The sequence below is a fragment of the Mustela nivalis genome (assembly GCF_964662115.1).
Source record: "Mustela nivalis genome assembly, chromosome: 1".
NCBI classification, from domain to species: Eukaryota; Metazoa; Chordata; class Mammalia; order Carnivora; family Mustelidae; genus Mustela; species Mustela nivalis.
Genome location: NC_139020.1, coordinates 88,623,974 through 88,641,572, shown reverse-complemented (window position 1 = coordinate 88,641,572; position 17,599 = coordinate 88,623,974). Strand labels below are relative to the sequence as shown.

The window sequence follows — 17,599 nt, the reverse complement described above, 5'->3', positions numbered from 1 at the left end:
TACAATGTTATTATATCAATAATAACTTCTAAGAGGTATTTGAAGTAAACCTGAAGATATAATATGAAGTTGGGTTTCAGAAAAAAGGTAAGGGAGAATTATCTCAAAATGGATCGTGATTTAGAGTAGTAACAAGAGCCTTTACCAAAGGAATTGTGATGATTGCTTACCTATATTTGACAAACAATAGATAGATGGATAGTTAGGTGGAGAGAGAGAGAAACATATCATTGGTATAATTTCTAAATATATACTAAAGTCGCATATAATAGACAAAGCTGTAAAATAACTAGATATTATAGTTAAATATTTAATTGAGTTAACCTTGCTGAGCATAAATGCTAAGAAAAAATAGAAATAATTTTGAAAGACTTATATGGTTCTAAGTTAACAGATTCTTTTAAAAATATTTATTTATTTGATAGAGGGATAGGGGGAGCGTGATTGGCAGGTGGGCGAGAGCTAGAAGGGGAAGGAGAAGCAGACTACCCACTGAGCAGGGAGTCCTAATGTGGGGCTTGATAACAGGACCCTGAGATTATGACCTGAGCTTGAGACATATGCTTAAGTAACTGAGCCATTCAGGTGCTCCAAGTTAACACATCCTGTAGTCCTCAAAATGACACAAACAGAATTAAAAGGCAAACAACTAATAGGAAGTATACTATAATATATTTCAGTGGATTAAAATCTAGAATATACTTAGTATATAAACTGTTTTTATAGATTAATAATAGGATTATTAAAAATAGACAAAGGAGGGGCACCTGGGTGGCTCAGTTTGTTGGGTAGCTGCCTTTGCCCCAGGTCATGATCCCAGAGTCCTGGGATTGAGCCCCACATCGAACTCCCTGCTGGATGGGCAGGCTGCTTCTCCCTCTCCTGCTTCTGCTCTCTTACATACTCTCTGTCTCTCAAATAAATTGATAAAATCTTTTAAAAAACAGGCAAAGGATATGAATAGACAACCTGTGAATTTTACATACAAATATAAATATATGACTGTTTAATTGTTTGACTTTGTTTAATTGTTTGACACTGTTTAATTGTTTGACTTTGCTAAAAATTAAGTAAATTAATTTTATAAAGAATCATATGAACTTGATACAAAGGAAAATACACCATTTATATTATTGAAGAAATGTGTTGAAATGGACATGCATATCTTTTGTGGGAGGATATGTATATAATCATTTGAAGAGCACTGGTTCATTACATAACAAAAATCTTAAATAGATCTACATTATTTCACTCAATAATTCCACTTTTTAAGATTTGATCCTTAAGAAATAATTTGATGGTATTCACATAATTACCATTTTTTTATATTTTATTTTTTCACTTACTATTATTTTTGGAAGAAATCTCGAAATAAATTGCACATAAAAAACAAATTCTGAGATATTCAAATCACAAAATGTTCTACAGTGAAGAAATACCATTTACTCTAATGAATTTCAAAATATGAATAGATTTCCATGATGTAGATCTTGGTGAAAAAAACAAGGAAACAAAAATCTAAGCTGTTCATAATGTTGTTTGCTTACATTTAAAAAAAAAAATCACGTGTCATCTATAGTATACATATATAAATAAGTTCATATGTATATCTCAATACAATATTAGAATATTAACCATGATTCTACTCTGTTGGTTTTCACACATTTTCTTATAATATTGTGATTTTTGCCTATAAAGTCAAAGGCATGTGTTGCCTCAGGAGAAGAAATATTCAGAAGTCAGACATCAAAGATCTGGTTTCTTTCCGTTTTCCATACCAAATGGATTCTTGAAACTCATTAAAGAGGGGATGATTTTGAGAAATTACCCCAAATGTTTTGTGAAAGATTTCATATATACAGAAACATTGAAAATAGTTTATAGTGGACACCTGCCTCCACTCTTTCTATATTTTACTGCTAACATTTCACTATATTTGCTTTATTACATATTTATCCATTTATATATAACTCTATTCATCTTGGCTTTGGATGCCTTTCTAGGTAATTTGCAAACACCAATATGCTTTATTCTAAGTACTTCAGCATGTATATCATTAAGTAAGAAACTTTTGGGGTGCCTGGATGGCTCAATCATTAAGCATGTGCCTTCAGCTCAGGTGAGGATCCCGGGATCCTGAGATCAAGGCTCTAGCTAGGCTCCCTGCTCAGCAGGGTGTCTGCTTGCCCCTCTCCCTTGTCCTTCCTTCACTCCTGTGTTTTCTCTCAAATCTTTAATAAAAGTAAAAAAGAAAAAGAAAAGAAAGGATCTTTTTTTTAAGAGGGGGAGGGAGATGGTGGGGTAGGGAAAGGTAGAGAGAGAATCTCAGTCTCTAAACCCAGTGAGGAATTGGATTTCACAACCCTGAAATCATGACCTGAGCTGAAATCAAGAGTCAGATCCTCAACCAATTAAAACACCCAGGTGCCCCAAGAAAGAAACTTTTGAGTTTAAGTTCTAAGCTGTGGAAGGCACAGAGCCTGCTAAGCCATAGGAATACATTGGTAAAAGAACAGATGGGGACTATGGTACTTATTCCTCCTTCATTATATAAATGTTACCTAGGCAGATGGTGCAGATTTCAAAAGAAGAGCAATAGAAGAAACAGTGGTTTACTCTCAGTCCTTGTAAAAGTACCAAGCACTGATGTTGGAGAAAGTGCATGCAGTAGGAATCCTAGATATATAAAAGAATTTTAGTCATGCAGACTGCTTTGCTTTTTTCCTGTTGAAGTTTAGGAAAACTACAAATACCTTAAGGAAATTTATTGTGCCAAGATGATCACTGAATCTCCTCTCTGCAAAGAGAAGTAAGAGAGAGCATATGACTATTTTCAGAAGGGTGAAAAAATGACTAAGAAGAGCACCAACAAATGTAACAAGATAAGGAAAAGAAAGAACTCATGGCTCAATGACCAGGGATGGTGAGAAGACCAAGGATGGCTTTGGATCAGACACTCCTTCCCCCCTGATTTATGGAATTCACATAGCTCTAGTGCACATGCCATCTTGGGAAGACAAGTCGGTGTGTGGAAATATAGAATTGAATTAGATTAAACATTAAATAATTTAAAAAATAGCAAATTGATTAAGTCTATATAGACTTAATCAGGGGTTAAGTGAGTGTTGAAAATGCACAATAAGCTATAGACAAAAAAAAAGTGTATATATATTTCATGCCTGAGTTTTTTTGCCTAAAAATATTTTAAACAAGACCAGATTCTTAGATACATTGTAAAAATGTATTCCACAAAAGTGTAAAAAGAAAGAAATCCTAAGGTTGGAAACATATGGTTTTTTTCATATTGATTGTTTAGGAAAGAACCTTTTGGTGCTCAGCATATAGAAAACTGTTTATATTCAGGCATTTAGATTTGCAAAATTAAAGTAAGTCACTGTTGGATGGCGAGTGACTGGAATTAAAGTTCTTCGGTAATAACCATATCAAGTGGAATTCTTTTTTAAAGTTCCTCTTAAAGAACTTCCCCAAGTAAAGTAGTCTTGTCTTATCTGTATAGTAGAGTATTAGGTGATGGGCCTTTATTCATCCTTGATATAAAAATCCCAGGGGAGCAGCAGCTACCTGAGGGGGCTAGATTATTGATTTAAGGAGGGAAAGAATAGAGTGCATGGCAAGGACTTACTTTGTGAACTATCTAAACATAAGCATCCCTTGAGGTTTCTCAAGGTTAATGGAATAAAACAATATTCTACAGCCAATCAGGGTGGAAGCCTGCAAAATACAAATGTGTGCATCCAAAGAAAGAAATGTGATATCATTTTTGGCTTCAAGATAATGCAACCTCTCTTCAAAAGATACTCTCTACAATAGCATTCTCAGATAATTTAATTGGGGAAGACATAGGTGATGTTTATTTTCTTCTCTCTTTCTTTGTTTTCAAATGATCTAAAGTTGAATTGTGTTAATTTGCCATCCTCCAAAATTGGTAAAAGAGCACCTTAAATACTATGGCAACTTAAGGACTTTATCTTTTTGCTTATTTTAACCATGAGAGTTCCTGATATACACTTTTTAAGATTTAAAAAAAAAAAGATTGTATCACTCAGGATTTGTACTGTAATACTACAACAAATAACTTCAAACTTTTAGCAGCTTATACCAACAAATGTTTATTTATTTTACTCAAATAACATGCCTATTCATATCAGCTTCATTTTGCTCCACTGCATCTTTATTTTAATCCTCAGCTTCTGAGTACATTCAAAGTCACTGTGAATGAGTGAAAAAAGACACGGGAAATCACACAATGGTTTTAAAGCTTCTGCCAAAAAATAACATATGGCACTTGTATTAACATTTCATTGGCCAATGCAAGTAAACCGTGATATCCCTGGGCACAGATGTGTATTTCTGCTTCAGAGAGAGGCACAACAGGAAGAAAACGAAGTATTTACAAAGAATTAATAAAATTTATTGCAAGCATATATTATAAATTATCAGATAATGAATATATTAACTTCACGTTTAGCTAATTTTGAGTCTGTTAATATGTATCAGACATATCCTTTTTTTTCTAATTACATACATAGTTATGAAATTTGGCTTCTGGTCAGTTACCTTAATATCTTGGTGAACATATGCTGATTTTGCTCATTCAATAACCTTTCCATTTTCTACTAGTAAGAGCATTTGAAATGTTTTTTAGGAACCCGTCTGGGGTACAAGTGTTTTATTTACTATATCTATAACTCCACATTTGGGACATGTGACCCTGCCTTGGGTCAAAGAGTGCCAACATTCCATAGCCACCATATGACACATCCTTTCCAAACAATGCAGTTTGATCACTCTGGCTTCATTGGTTCATATCAGTTCAAACATTACTGTTAAAATGTTTCAAACAGATTGGATTCTGGACATGTATAAAAGCTTCTCAGAAGAAAACAACCAACCACAAACAAACAAACAAAATTCTCCCCCCACTTTTTATTTTTGCTTTTGGACCTGAGAGCATCTTGCTACTTGATAGCAGCCGTTTTCACCATGTTCATGTGAGTGAATTAAGTCAAAAGATGTAGACATGGTGAGACCAGATGATATGTGGGTTTTTGAAGAAAAAGTTGTATCTGAAAGAGGGAAAGAGGGAAGGAACAGGAGCGAATGGCAAGGAATCATTGTGGAATATGTAACCTATAAAATAAATTTGCTTTTCTTTCAATGTCTTTTGGAGTTAGTTCTCTGATTAGTTGCAAACAAAAGTCCCAACGGTTCAAATACTGCTCCAAATTTCACATATGCTTACCAAGTGAGGTTTTACTGTTTCTACAGCTGCTAATTTGCCATAATTGCCAGGTTCAGGCCTTTTTAATCTTGGCAAAGGTACAATAGACCTAGCTTCCATGAAATGAGACAAAACAACTTATTCATGTTGATCCTGGAGGTAAGACAACATAAATAACATTTCAAAGTTTACATAGGGCCAACACCAATCTAATAGGATTCTAGAAGTCATGAGAGAGAATTGAAAAGAATTATTATTTGAAGAGATAATAACACATGATTTTCGAAGTTGGGCTAAAGACATGAATCCTCAGATGTGGAAAATGCAATGGATTCAAGCAAGAATAATTAAGTTTTCAGTGGAAAACTCTATCAATAAGAATATATATTTTAATCACCAGGATATCACTTTTTCTTTCCATAGAATGTGATAATGAAGAATGATGACCTCATGTCTAGACTTAAGCTTTTAACTCTGCTTCTGCTCAAGGGGTTCTAATGTGTTTCAAAAGCAATCAATCACTTGCCAAAAGCTGCCTGGATAATTACCTGTGAGATTTTCTGAAAGTTTTTAATCTTATTTGATAAGAATATAATTTCCATAAAATCATCTCATCCAGGCACACGTCAGATTTTGGGTATCTGCCTCCTGTTCAATAATCCATAAAACCTCATTGGGAGGGCAGTCTTTTTTTGTGTGATTTTCAAAGAATTTAACAATCAAATATATATTCTCATTTTTTAAACTCAGCTGTTCTTAAAAATCTACTGGGGTCATGGTCACATCCTAAATCCAGAAAAAAAGATGTTAAACCAGTTTTACTATTTAAAACGCAATTAAGATTTTACTAATGTTTTTAAAGTAATGCATTGCCCACAAAGTATTTCCTTATAGTTAATGCATATTTTTAAAAAAATGATTTAAAATAAACCAGAAGATTATAATATTATATCATCAGTGCATCAGAAAACCCATCCAAGCAAAATAGAATTCATATAAAAAGTAAGATTACCTATAATAAAATGCAGAGTTATTCCAGATAACAAAATGAGAAGATCAACTTGGGATTGAAATAAATCTCTGCCTACTTCATATGCATGTTAGAATGTTGAATATAACTTGTCATCAAGTGGTACAGTGTATGATTTGCTATTTGATGATGTGGAGTAAAGGGGGAGAAAAGAAAAAGAGGATTGAAAGAAATGAGAGGTCAAGGATTGTTCTCCTAGATTGAGGGTTGTTAAATTAAATCTTTAGTAAAATGTTTAAGGATAATATAAAATGCTGAATTCTAAAAGTAGGATAGATTTTGATCTGTTCCACCGGAGATACTGAGTTATAACTAGTAATTACATATTTATAGTGCAAGACTGGGTATAGACTTAATCACATTTGTTAATGTTGTTAATGAATGAAATAAATGGTGGAGCTCAAAAATTTACTAGAAGTACAAATTTATTTAACTCAGTCACTCATAAAGTTGTGATAACAAAATTGGTGCAATGTCGTATCAAGAACTATAGACTAAAAATGGCTTGTGTATGTCAGAATTTTAGCTCTGTATTATACTGCTAAAGCACACATTTCAAATTTGTATCAGAACTTTGATGAGAGAGGAGAAGTACCATAGGTTTTTGCACTTCCTTATACTTAATTCTCACTTTGCTACAGTTAATACTAAGAAAAAAAAATGTTCTAAATCGTGTTAATAGGTAAGCTTTAAAATTGATTATTTCCAAAGTAGGTCTTATATTTATTTTTTAAATTATTGACACTAAAATGTTAGCTATATTCTACTACAGAGTATCTCAGGTCCTATAATGATCTACTATGTGTTGCAAATCTGCAAAAGGAGAAATATAGAAGGAAAATACGTATCAGCAATATGTTTACTTCGACCCTTCATTATCAAAACCTCTAATAATACAGCTTAAAACTACCATCACCTAACTATGCCTTATGATACCCTCTGTTATATCAGTAACTTCTCTGGAAATCATGTTGTGAGTTTTATAGAAACATGTAAATTTTAGCCTCCTATTTATTAATCATTAATCAGTCCAGAATCATATAGCATGATTTCACAGAAAATATAAATACAATGTGAAAAATATAAAAAATAAATTACTGTAGTCATCAAAATAAGATGATTAATGAATAAGTTTTCTTTTTTTATATCACCTTGCCATCTTTCTTTTAGTAGAATTATTATCATAGCATGTTTATTGAATATATTTGGTTTACATTTGTGAAAACAGAAACAGTGTTTTCCTGGACTAGGTTTAAATAAGGAGAGTGTTTTACCAATATAACAGATTACTAGGGTGGGGAAACTCATCCTTTATTACTTCAGTAGAAATGTGTGGGTTCTCAGTGCTGACAAGAACATATGATTATACGCAAAGATAATCTCTTTTAATGATTGGTTTTTAAATTATATATGTGAGTATAAGCACCTGTACACTTTTTAAATATCTTTTTAGAGGACTGAGGGGAGGGCCAGAGGGAGAGAGAATCTTCTATAGGTTTCACATCTGACTTAGCACCCAGCTTTGGGGCTCCATCTCACATCTCCTTAGCTGAAATTAAGAATTAGATTCTTAACCAACTAAGCCACCCAGGAGTGCCAATTATAGGTACACTTATGAAAAAATGCTGGAATCTCTATTGTACTACATTGTTTTTATGTGAACGGCCACAGATTACAATGAAATAGCCACATTTGTTAGTACCATAAGGTTACCAAAGGTACATTAGGAACAATGGGTTTTAGAACTGGGATGGTTACTAAACATTTTCTTTTCTTTTCTTTCTTTTTTTTTTTTTCTATAAACTAATTTAAAATATTTCATCTTTCATAAATTCATAACTTTACATATCACTGGAATAGAGCTTACCACACCTGAATTTTTAAAAATATGCTGAGTGAAGATATGGTAGCTTATGTTTTTGAATTCTTAAAACCTGGTGATTAAGAGGGGGTGCATGAAACAATATTTGGGCCTTTTTAAAAAGAATTACTTATTCTGCAAAGAAGACATCCAGATGGCCAACAGACACATGAAAAAGTGCTCCATATCACTGGGCATCAGGGAAATACAAATCAAAACCACAATGAGATATCACCTCACACCAGTCAGAATGGCTAAAATCAACAAGTCAGGAAATGACAGATGCTGGTGAGGATGTGGAGAAAGGGGAACCCTCCTACACTGTTGGTGGGAATGCAAGCTGGTGCAGCCACTCTGGAAAACAGCATGGAGGTTCCTCAAAATGTTGAAAATAGAACTGCCCTATGACCCAGCAATTGCACTACTGGGTATTTACCCTAAAGATACAAATGTAGTGATCCAAAGGGGCACGTGCACCCGAATGTTTATAGCAGCAATGTCCACAAACTATGGAAAGAACCTAGATGTCCATCAACAGATGAATGGATCAAGAAGAGGTGGTATATATACACAATGGAATACTATGCAGCCATCAAAAGAAATGAAATCTTGCCATTTGTGACAACATGGATGGAACTAGAGCGTATCATGCTTAGCGAAATAAGTCAAGCAGAGAAAGACAACTATCATATGATCTCCCTGATATGAGGAAGTGGTGATGCAACATGGGGGCTTAAGTGGGTACGAGAAGAATAAATGAAACAAGATGGGATTGGGAGGGAGACAAACCATAAGTGACTCTTAATCCCACAAAACAAACTGAGGGTTGCTGGGGGGAGGGGGTTTGGGAGAAGGGGGTGGAATTATGGACATTGGGGAGGGTATGTGCTTTGGTGAGTGCTGTGAAGTGTGTAAACCTGGTGATTCACAGACCTGTACCCCTGGGGATAAAAATATATGTTTATAAAAAATAAAAAATTAAAAAAAAAAAAGAATTACTTAGCTTCACTTATTAAATACTTCATCATATTCAAGAAGTCATCTTCTATTTCTCCCTGGATTCAAGCTTTCTCATTGGTACAATGAAAGCTGCACTCAAGTATCAGTTCAAATAATTTGAGTAACCGTCAAGTGCATAGCCAGAAAAATTAAAGGATGTGAAACAAAACAGGACAGAGTTTCTGAATTTCACAACCCAAGGGGTAGATACCTAATCCTCTACTGACAGACTCAATCAAAAACTATGTTAACTCATAAAAAGTAATTGCTGCTGAACACTGAGAAAAATACTTCATTTTTTAAAACTGGGTGATTTATTATTAAAATGTAGTAAACTTTATAATTTTCACAACAAAATGAATTTAATAAGCCACAGATACCAGTTTTTTTAAATTTATTTTTTATTTTCAGCATAACAGTATTCATTATTTTTGCACTGCACCCAGTGCTCCATGCAATCTGTGCCCTCTATAATACCCACCACCTGGTACCCCGACCTCCCACCCCCCACCCCTTCAAAACCCTCAGATTGTTTTTCAGAGTCCAGATACCAGTTTGAGACAGAACTTAGAAAAATAAATATAACAACGTTTTAAAATATATCTGACAAATTTTCAGAACGTGATTCACTTATAGTATATTTTTTCTTGAAATAAAATATAGCATTCAGGTCAGATGGCTTCTTGTTTTTTCCCCTCACCATATCTAAATGCTTTGTGACTTTTTCAATTCCCTTTTACTGTTGTGTAGTATGTGGATTATTCAACACTGTATAAAAGATTATTTGTGGTAAGGTATTTTAGAAAGTTTGAGTGCCTAATAATGTCAATCATTTGGTCTCAACAAAGTTGATAACCATGTAGCTATTTTATCATTAATTCAATTGAGCCAGTGTTTTGATCAAAATGATAAAATTAGCTCAAAAGAGGCCAAGATTTAAAGTTTAGTAGCAAAAAAATGCAAATAATATAGGTACATAAAAATGTATTTATTTATGACAATCAAGTTGGAACTCCTTAACTACATTTGATCTTTCTTGAAACATTTTTAATATATTTTGAAAGTTTGTTTAATTTTAAGTAATATATGGATAAAAACAAAAAGAAGAAGATTTCACTTTCTTGTCTTTTTGTTGAGGCATAACTGACATATAACATTATATTAGCTACAGTGTATAACCTAATGATTTGATATTTGCATATATTGAAAAGCTATTCTTGTCTTGAACACTTCTAACTATGTAATGAATTTTATAAATATCTCAAATATTGGCTCCTTTCACTTCATAATAAGTATTTAAGATAATGCCATGTCTTTTCATGATTTGATAGCTCAATTATTTTTAGCACTGAATAGTATTCCATTGTCTGGATGTGCCATAGTTAATTTATTTATTCACTTTTTTAAAAACAGATTTTATTCATTTATTTGACAGAGATCACAAGTAGGCAGAGATGCAGGCAGAGCCAAGCGGGGCTGGATCCCAGGACTCTGAGATCATGACCTGAGATGAAGGCAGAGGCTTTAACACACTGTGCCACCCAGGCACCCATATTCATTCACTTTTTGAGGATATCTTAGTTGTTTCCAAGTTTTTGGCAGGAAAAATCCATGTGCAGGGTTTTTTGTATGGGCATATGTACAACTCCTTTGTATAAATACCTACATGTGCATGCATGTTGTTTGGTCATATGGTATAGTATGTTTAGTTTTATAAAAAAACACTAAACCGTCTTCCAAGGCATCTATATCATTTTGCATTCCTACCAACAATGAATGAGAGTTTCTATTGTTCCACATTATCTCCAGCATTTGGTGAATTGTCAGTGTTCTAGATTTTGGCCATTCTAATAAGTTTGTACTGGTATTTCATTGTTATTTTTATTACCATTTCCCTGTTGACATATGAGGTGAAGCAACCTTTTCATCTACTTATTTGACACCTGTGCATTTTTTTGATAATGTGTGTCAATGCCTTTGGCCCATTCTTTATTTCTTTTTAATTTTTAATTTTTTATGAACATATCACAGCACTCACCATAACTCATACTTTCCCCAATGTCAATAACCCAACCACCCTCTCCCTAACCCCCTCTCCCTGGCAACCCTAAGTTTGTTTTGTGAGCTTAAGAGTCTCTTATGGTTTGTCTCCCTCCTGATCCTATCTTGTTTCATTTTTTCCTTCCCTACTCCTGAAACCCCCCACTTTGCCTCTCAACTTCCTCATATCAGGGAGCTCATATGATAATTGTCTTTCTCTTATTGACTTATTTTGCTCAGCATAATACCCTCTAGTTCCATCCATGATGTTGCAAATGGCAAGATTTCACTTCTTTTGATGGCTGCATAGTATTCCATTCTGTGTGCGTGTGTGTGTGTGTGTGTGTGTGTGTGTGTGTGTGTGTATCACCTCTTCTTTATGCTATTCATCTGTTGGCAGACATCTAGGTTCTTTCCATAGTTTGGCTATTGTGGACCTTGCTGCTATAAACATCCAGGTGCACGTGCCCCTTTGGGTCATCACACTGGTATTTTTGGGGTAAATACCCAGTTGCACAATTGCTGGGTCATAGGGTAGCTCTATTTTCAACTTTTTGAGGGACCTCCATTCTGTTTCCCAGAGTGGTTGCACCAGGTTGCATTCCCACCAACAGTGTAGGAGGGCTCCCCTTTCTTCGCATCCTTGCCAACATCTATCGCTTCCTAACTTGTTAATTTTAGCCATTCTGACTGGTTTGAGGTGGTATCTCATTGTGGTTTTGATTTGTATTTTCCTGATGCCAAGTGATGTGGAGCACCTTTCATGTGTCTGTTGGCTTTCTGGATGTCTTTGCAGAGATGTCTGTTCATGTCCTCTGCCATTTTCTTGATTGGATTTTTTATTCTTGGGTGTTAAGTTTGATAAGTTCTTTATAGATTTTGGATACTAGCCCTTTATCTGATATGTTGTTTGCAAATATGTTCTCCCATTCTATCCGTTGTCTTTTGATTTTGTTGACTATTTCCTTTGCTGTGCAAAAGCTTTTGATCTTGATGAAGTACCAATAGTTCATTTTGCCCTCGCTTCCCTTGCTTTTGGCAATATTTTTAGGAAGAAGTTGCTGTGGCTGAGGTAGAAGAGGTTGCTGCCTTTAGCCCATTTTTATAATTTTTTAAAGATTTTATTTATTCATTAGATAGAGATCACAAATAGGCAGAGAGGCAGTTAGAGAGAGAGAGAGGAAGAAGCAGGCTCCCTGCCAAGCAGAGAGCCCTTATGTGGTGCTTGATCCCAAGACCCTGGAATCACAGCCCAAGCTAAAGGCAGAGTCTTTAACCCACTGAACCACGCAGGCACCCCTGGCCATTTTTAAATCAGGATTTTTTTTCTTATTGAGTTTTAAGAGTACTTTATATATTGTATTTTTTTAAAGATTTTATTTATTTATTTGACAGAGAGAAATTACAAGTACACTGAGAGGCAGGCAGAGAGAGAGAGAGAGAGAAGGAATCAGGCTCCCTGCTGAGCAGAGAGCCCGATGCGGGACTCGATCCCAGGACCCTGAGATCATGACCTGAGCCGAAGGCAGCGGCTTAACCCACTGAGCCACCCAGGTGCCCTATATATTGTATTTTTTTAATTGAGATACAATTGACATATAACATAATATAAGTTTAAGGTATTTAACATGTTAATTTGATACAATTATATATTGTAGTATAATTAAAGCTGTAGCATTAGCTAATACCTCTGTCAAATCACATAATGATCATTTCTTTTTTTGTGGTGAAAACAATAAATATTCTAGTCTCTTAGCAACTTTGAAGTTTGTAACACAGTACTGTTGACTATAATCACTATGCTGTGCATTACATCTCCAGAGTTTATCTATGCACCAGTCTTAAGTATGGACCTTGTAAAATTTCCTCAGTTCTCCCCATCCTGCCAAGCCCTGGTAATCACCATCCTATTGTTTCTGTGAGTTCAGCTTTCTTAGATTCCACATATAGATGATATCACAGTATGTCTTTCTCTGTCGACTTTTCTCACTTAGCATAATGCCTCTGAGGCCCATCCATATTGTTGCAAATAGCAAGAGTTCCCTTTTTTTTCTTTCTCGTGGCTACATAGTATTCCTCTGTGTGTGTGTATCATATGTTCTGTTTTGTATAATACTACAATAAACATGGGTGTGCAGATGCCTCTTTGTTTTCATTTCCTTTGGATATACACCCAGAAGTGGGGTTACTAGATCATATGGTAGATTTAATTTTAGTTGTTTAAGGAAACTTCATACTGTTCTTCTTAGTGTTTGAACCAATTTGTATTCTGATCCATAGTCCACAAGGATTCCCTTTGTTCCACATCTTCACCAACCCTTATCTCTTGTCTTTTTGATGATAGCCACTCTAACAAGTGTGAATTGATATATCCCCATGCTTTTGATTTGCATTTCCTGATGATTAGTCATATTGAGCATCTTTTCTTGTACTTGTTGGTCATTTGAATGTCTGCTTTAGAAAAAAAAAATGTCTGTTTGGGGTGCCTGAGTGACTCAGTGGATTAAGCCTCTGCCTTTGGCTCAGATCATGATCTCAGGGTCCTGGGATCAAGCTCCGCATCAGGCTCTCTGCTCAGCAGGGAGCCTGCTTCCTCCTTTCTCTCTGTCTGCCTCTCTGCCTACTTGTGATCTCTGTCTGTCAAATAAATAAATAAAATCTTTTAAAAATAAAAATATAAATAAATAAAATAAAATAGAACTTAAATGGCCTCTGCAGAGAAACTGTATTACCTGCCTTTGTTTGAACCAGGTCAAAACCTTTGGAATTAGCAAAATGGCAATTATTTTAAGCAGTTTCCTGAGAAATCAATGGGAGAACAGTCATCCTGATCACAAGACTGATGGTTGTTGACTTTCTGAAGAGAGAATCAGTAGTCAGTAAATGTATAATTCATTGTAGCCTCGCTTAGTAACACCCATAGAAAATGTTTTTTCTTTCCTTGAACTCATGTAATTGCCCCTGTCCTTTTCCTCATAAAAAACTCTTGGTTTCACCCTACAAGCAAATTACTATTTGGGTTCCTGCCTGGGTATGTCCTCCCTGGATTATAATTCTTTGATCCCATGTAAACACTCCATTGCCTCTTATCAAAACTCTTATTTTCAGGTTGACACTTGTTTAGAAGGGAATAGCAGCACAGAGTTGCATATACCATATTTACTTTTTTTGGATAAAAGTCGAATAAACAGATACACTAAATATAATTACTTATACATTTTCAAACCGTTCATATTTCAATATACTAACACTGATGTTATGTTTCATTAACACTCTATGAACATTAACATCTTTCTAAAGTCAGTGAATTTTCAATAAATTTTATATAGTAATTTATAAGGTAGATGAAGTAATAAATGTTCTGCTACTACATGAATGGAAAACATTAATTACAACTAACAGAACAAAGAATTCAAACATTGTTAGATTTTACTATCTGCTTAAATAAAACGTCTGTAAGAAAATTTTTTAAGAACTTCCACTTTTTAATGGAACTTGTTCAGTAGAAATAGATAGATTTTATATACTAAAATATCCTGATAGACTATTCATTCTATAAATATATGCCACCTAATATATTTCATCCCAGTGATGCATTGTATAGGAAAGGTCATTTCCTTATTAGCCCAATGGTTTACCAGGGAAGAAAAGTCCCTGTACAAATAATTTCATGATGGCTAATCATTTTGTATGAAAAGTACAAAGTGAGACTAAAATAAGATCACAACAAATCATTAATCTAAAGCCAAGTTGTGCTCAAAAAATGAGTAAGAATTAACTAGCCAAAAACATGTATCGTGAGCATTCCAAGCAGAATGAAAGAGCATACTATAAAGAAAAGACGTATAAAGTATATGAAGACTAAAAAAAAGTCCAATATGATTACTGACTGAGTTTGAGTCTTCCAAAATGAGATTATCTACAAAAGCTACATCATGAAATGTCTTTCAAGATATATTAATTACTTTGGAATTTTTTATTCAGGTGAAAATAAAAGGCATTGAAAGGTTTTGGTCAGGTTTGGTCTTGACATGACAAGATATATTTCCTTATATTTATGTAAAATTAAAAAGAATTAATATGATTGGGGACAATCTGTGAACAAGTATGGCAAATTGAATTTATTGGTCTTAATTCCTCACTCCTTATAAGAGTTACTATACCCACGCTTGCCAAAATCTCATAATAGAGTGTATTTCCCAGCCTTTTGATATGGGCCGGTTATTTATCTTGTTTGGGCCAATGGAATGTTAGTGGGTGTGGTGTTTGTAGAGTTTTGCTATGTGTTTGTATGGTTGGCACTGTTCCCTTGAGCTTCTGCCATCTCACAAGAAGAACACCATGGGTAGCAGGTGAATGCAATTGGGACTCAAGAATAAAACACATGTATTCCAGCACATTAGTAGATCCAGAGCCCAAGGTAGAGTCACACTAGCTGAATTGCAGTTGTTAGCAAGAAATACTTGATTATTGTCTTCATGCCACTGATTTTTTAGGTATTTGTTACACAGTATTATTGAGAAAGTAACAAAGTGATACAATGTGGTGAAAAAAAAAAGTTCTACCTGGAAGTACTTAAAATTAAAATAGAGATCCCACCCCACAGTCCTAAATTCACTCTTTTGTTTCTAATAAAGCTCCTTGTATAGCTCCAAATAATGTGTTTATGAGTCTCTTTCATGATTTTATTAACTATACATATTATTATTAATGCAGCAATAGGATAGATGCAGGTTTATCTCATGTCCTTTCACTCCCTCTATATTTTTGATAGTTATATGTCCTGTTATTTTTACCTTTTTTAAACACTTTATAACATATTGCAATTTCATATTTTATTAGCTTCAGACACTATCTCTTGACACCCTTATCCATAATATGTGGTTGTTGACATCTTAGATCTCCCTTCTCACTTCTGCTTCATAGTTTTCTAACTATATTATTAATTTCACATTGATAATATTAACTATATATGCATTCAGTTCTCAAGACTGACCCTACTGTAAACTAGGGATGTCTGGGAATGAATTTTCAATTCAGTCTAGGCATTTATGAATATGCTGAGTTTGGGTTTATATTAATTACCTGGCATCTAAGCAGAAAGGATGGGAACCTGCAGAACAGTCAGAATACGCCAGGCAGATAGAAAAAGAAAACCTGAGAATGGCAAAGCAGAGCTTTTCAAAATCTTTGATGGGGTCAGATGGTAATATTGTCATCTGAGGTCCTTTAATGGTCTCCAAGAGCCATGCAACCTTGTACTTCCAACTGAGAGTATGCACATTGTCTAGCTTTGTGTAATTGCTTCTGTAAATATAGATGCTCATATCCTTTTGACTTTCATATTTTAATAAAAATACTTCTATAAACATAAATAACTTTGTCTCTTAAGTTTCTGTCATTGCTATTACTGAATGCTTGCACAGTAATCATAAGTAAATATAGAATGATCTTTTCCTGTAGATTATTTATAAACATGAAAGTAATTATATGATTATTGCTATGTAATTATTGCACCCAAGCCCAAGGCCATTATCCTAATTCAAAGCAGAAGAGAATACACAATGTTATATGGATTATCCTCTTTTATGTTCTGTCAGTTGTGCAAAGCCATTGTACATTTTAATTTTTTTTCCTATTTGGCCATGATGCATTTGTACATTTTCTAATATTGTTTCTAAGTCATTTTATTTTTAAATTGTCTTGTTACTCATTTTTATTGCTGTTCATAGAAGATTGCCTTGTTTATAGTCTCAAGTTTATCAACATCATTGATCGTATTCTCTGAATCAAAAGATCCATATTCTCACCAAAGTCTTTCACCTTTTGCTTTCTGTTCCAATCTGGATCAGATATTAAAGGACTTGCTTCAGAACTCTACTTAAGCTTAGCATGGCTTCTTCATACAATTTAATCCTGTATTACATCTACTGTTTTCCAGATATCAGGTTTCCTGTTTTTTCCCCTTGATTACATCTTCCATTTGCTTCTTTCTTTATGAATTTCTAAATATAGGTATAGATCATCCTACCCTTGAGATGTAACTCATGTCTTAGAATTCTAGACAGAATATAATTTCTTTGTTGGAAAGCTGACGTCAGTCTGACTCTTACTCTTTTGTAGGAAATCCTCCTTTTTTGGTCTTGGTTAACTTTATTTTTTGACCTTCTAAAAAACATTTAGAATTGTTTTTTTATCCTTCAGCTTCTGTAATTCCAAAGTAGTTTCATTTTTGTTAATTCACCCTACCCAATGAATTGTCTCAATTTTAAAATTTGTTTCCTTCTGTAGGTCAAAAGAACTTGTTTTTACTGTTTCATTAATATCTTTCCTCTCCCATGTTAATAGTTCTGTTTTTCATTTTTTTGAAGATTTTATTTATTTATTTGAAAGAGAGAGAATGAGAAAGAGAGCACAAGTCGGGGGA

General features: G+C 34.1%; 1 long non-coding RNA gene across 1 annotated transcript in view; it reads left to right on the top strand.

Moving 5' to 3' along the window:
* The window catches only part of LOC309871739, a 173,611-nt gene that overhangs the window by 33,384 nt on the left and 122,628 nt on the right, over window positions 1-17,599 (top strand). The gene's annotated exons all lie outside the window — the stretch shown is intronic.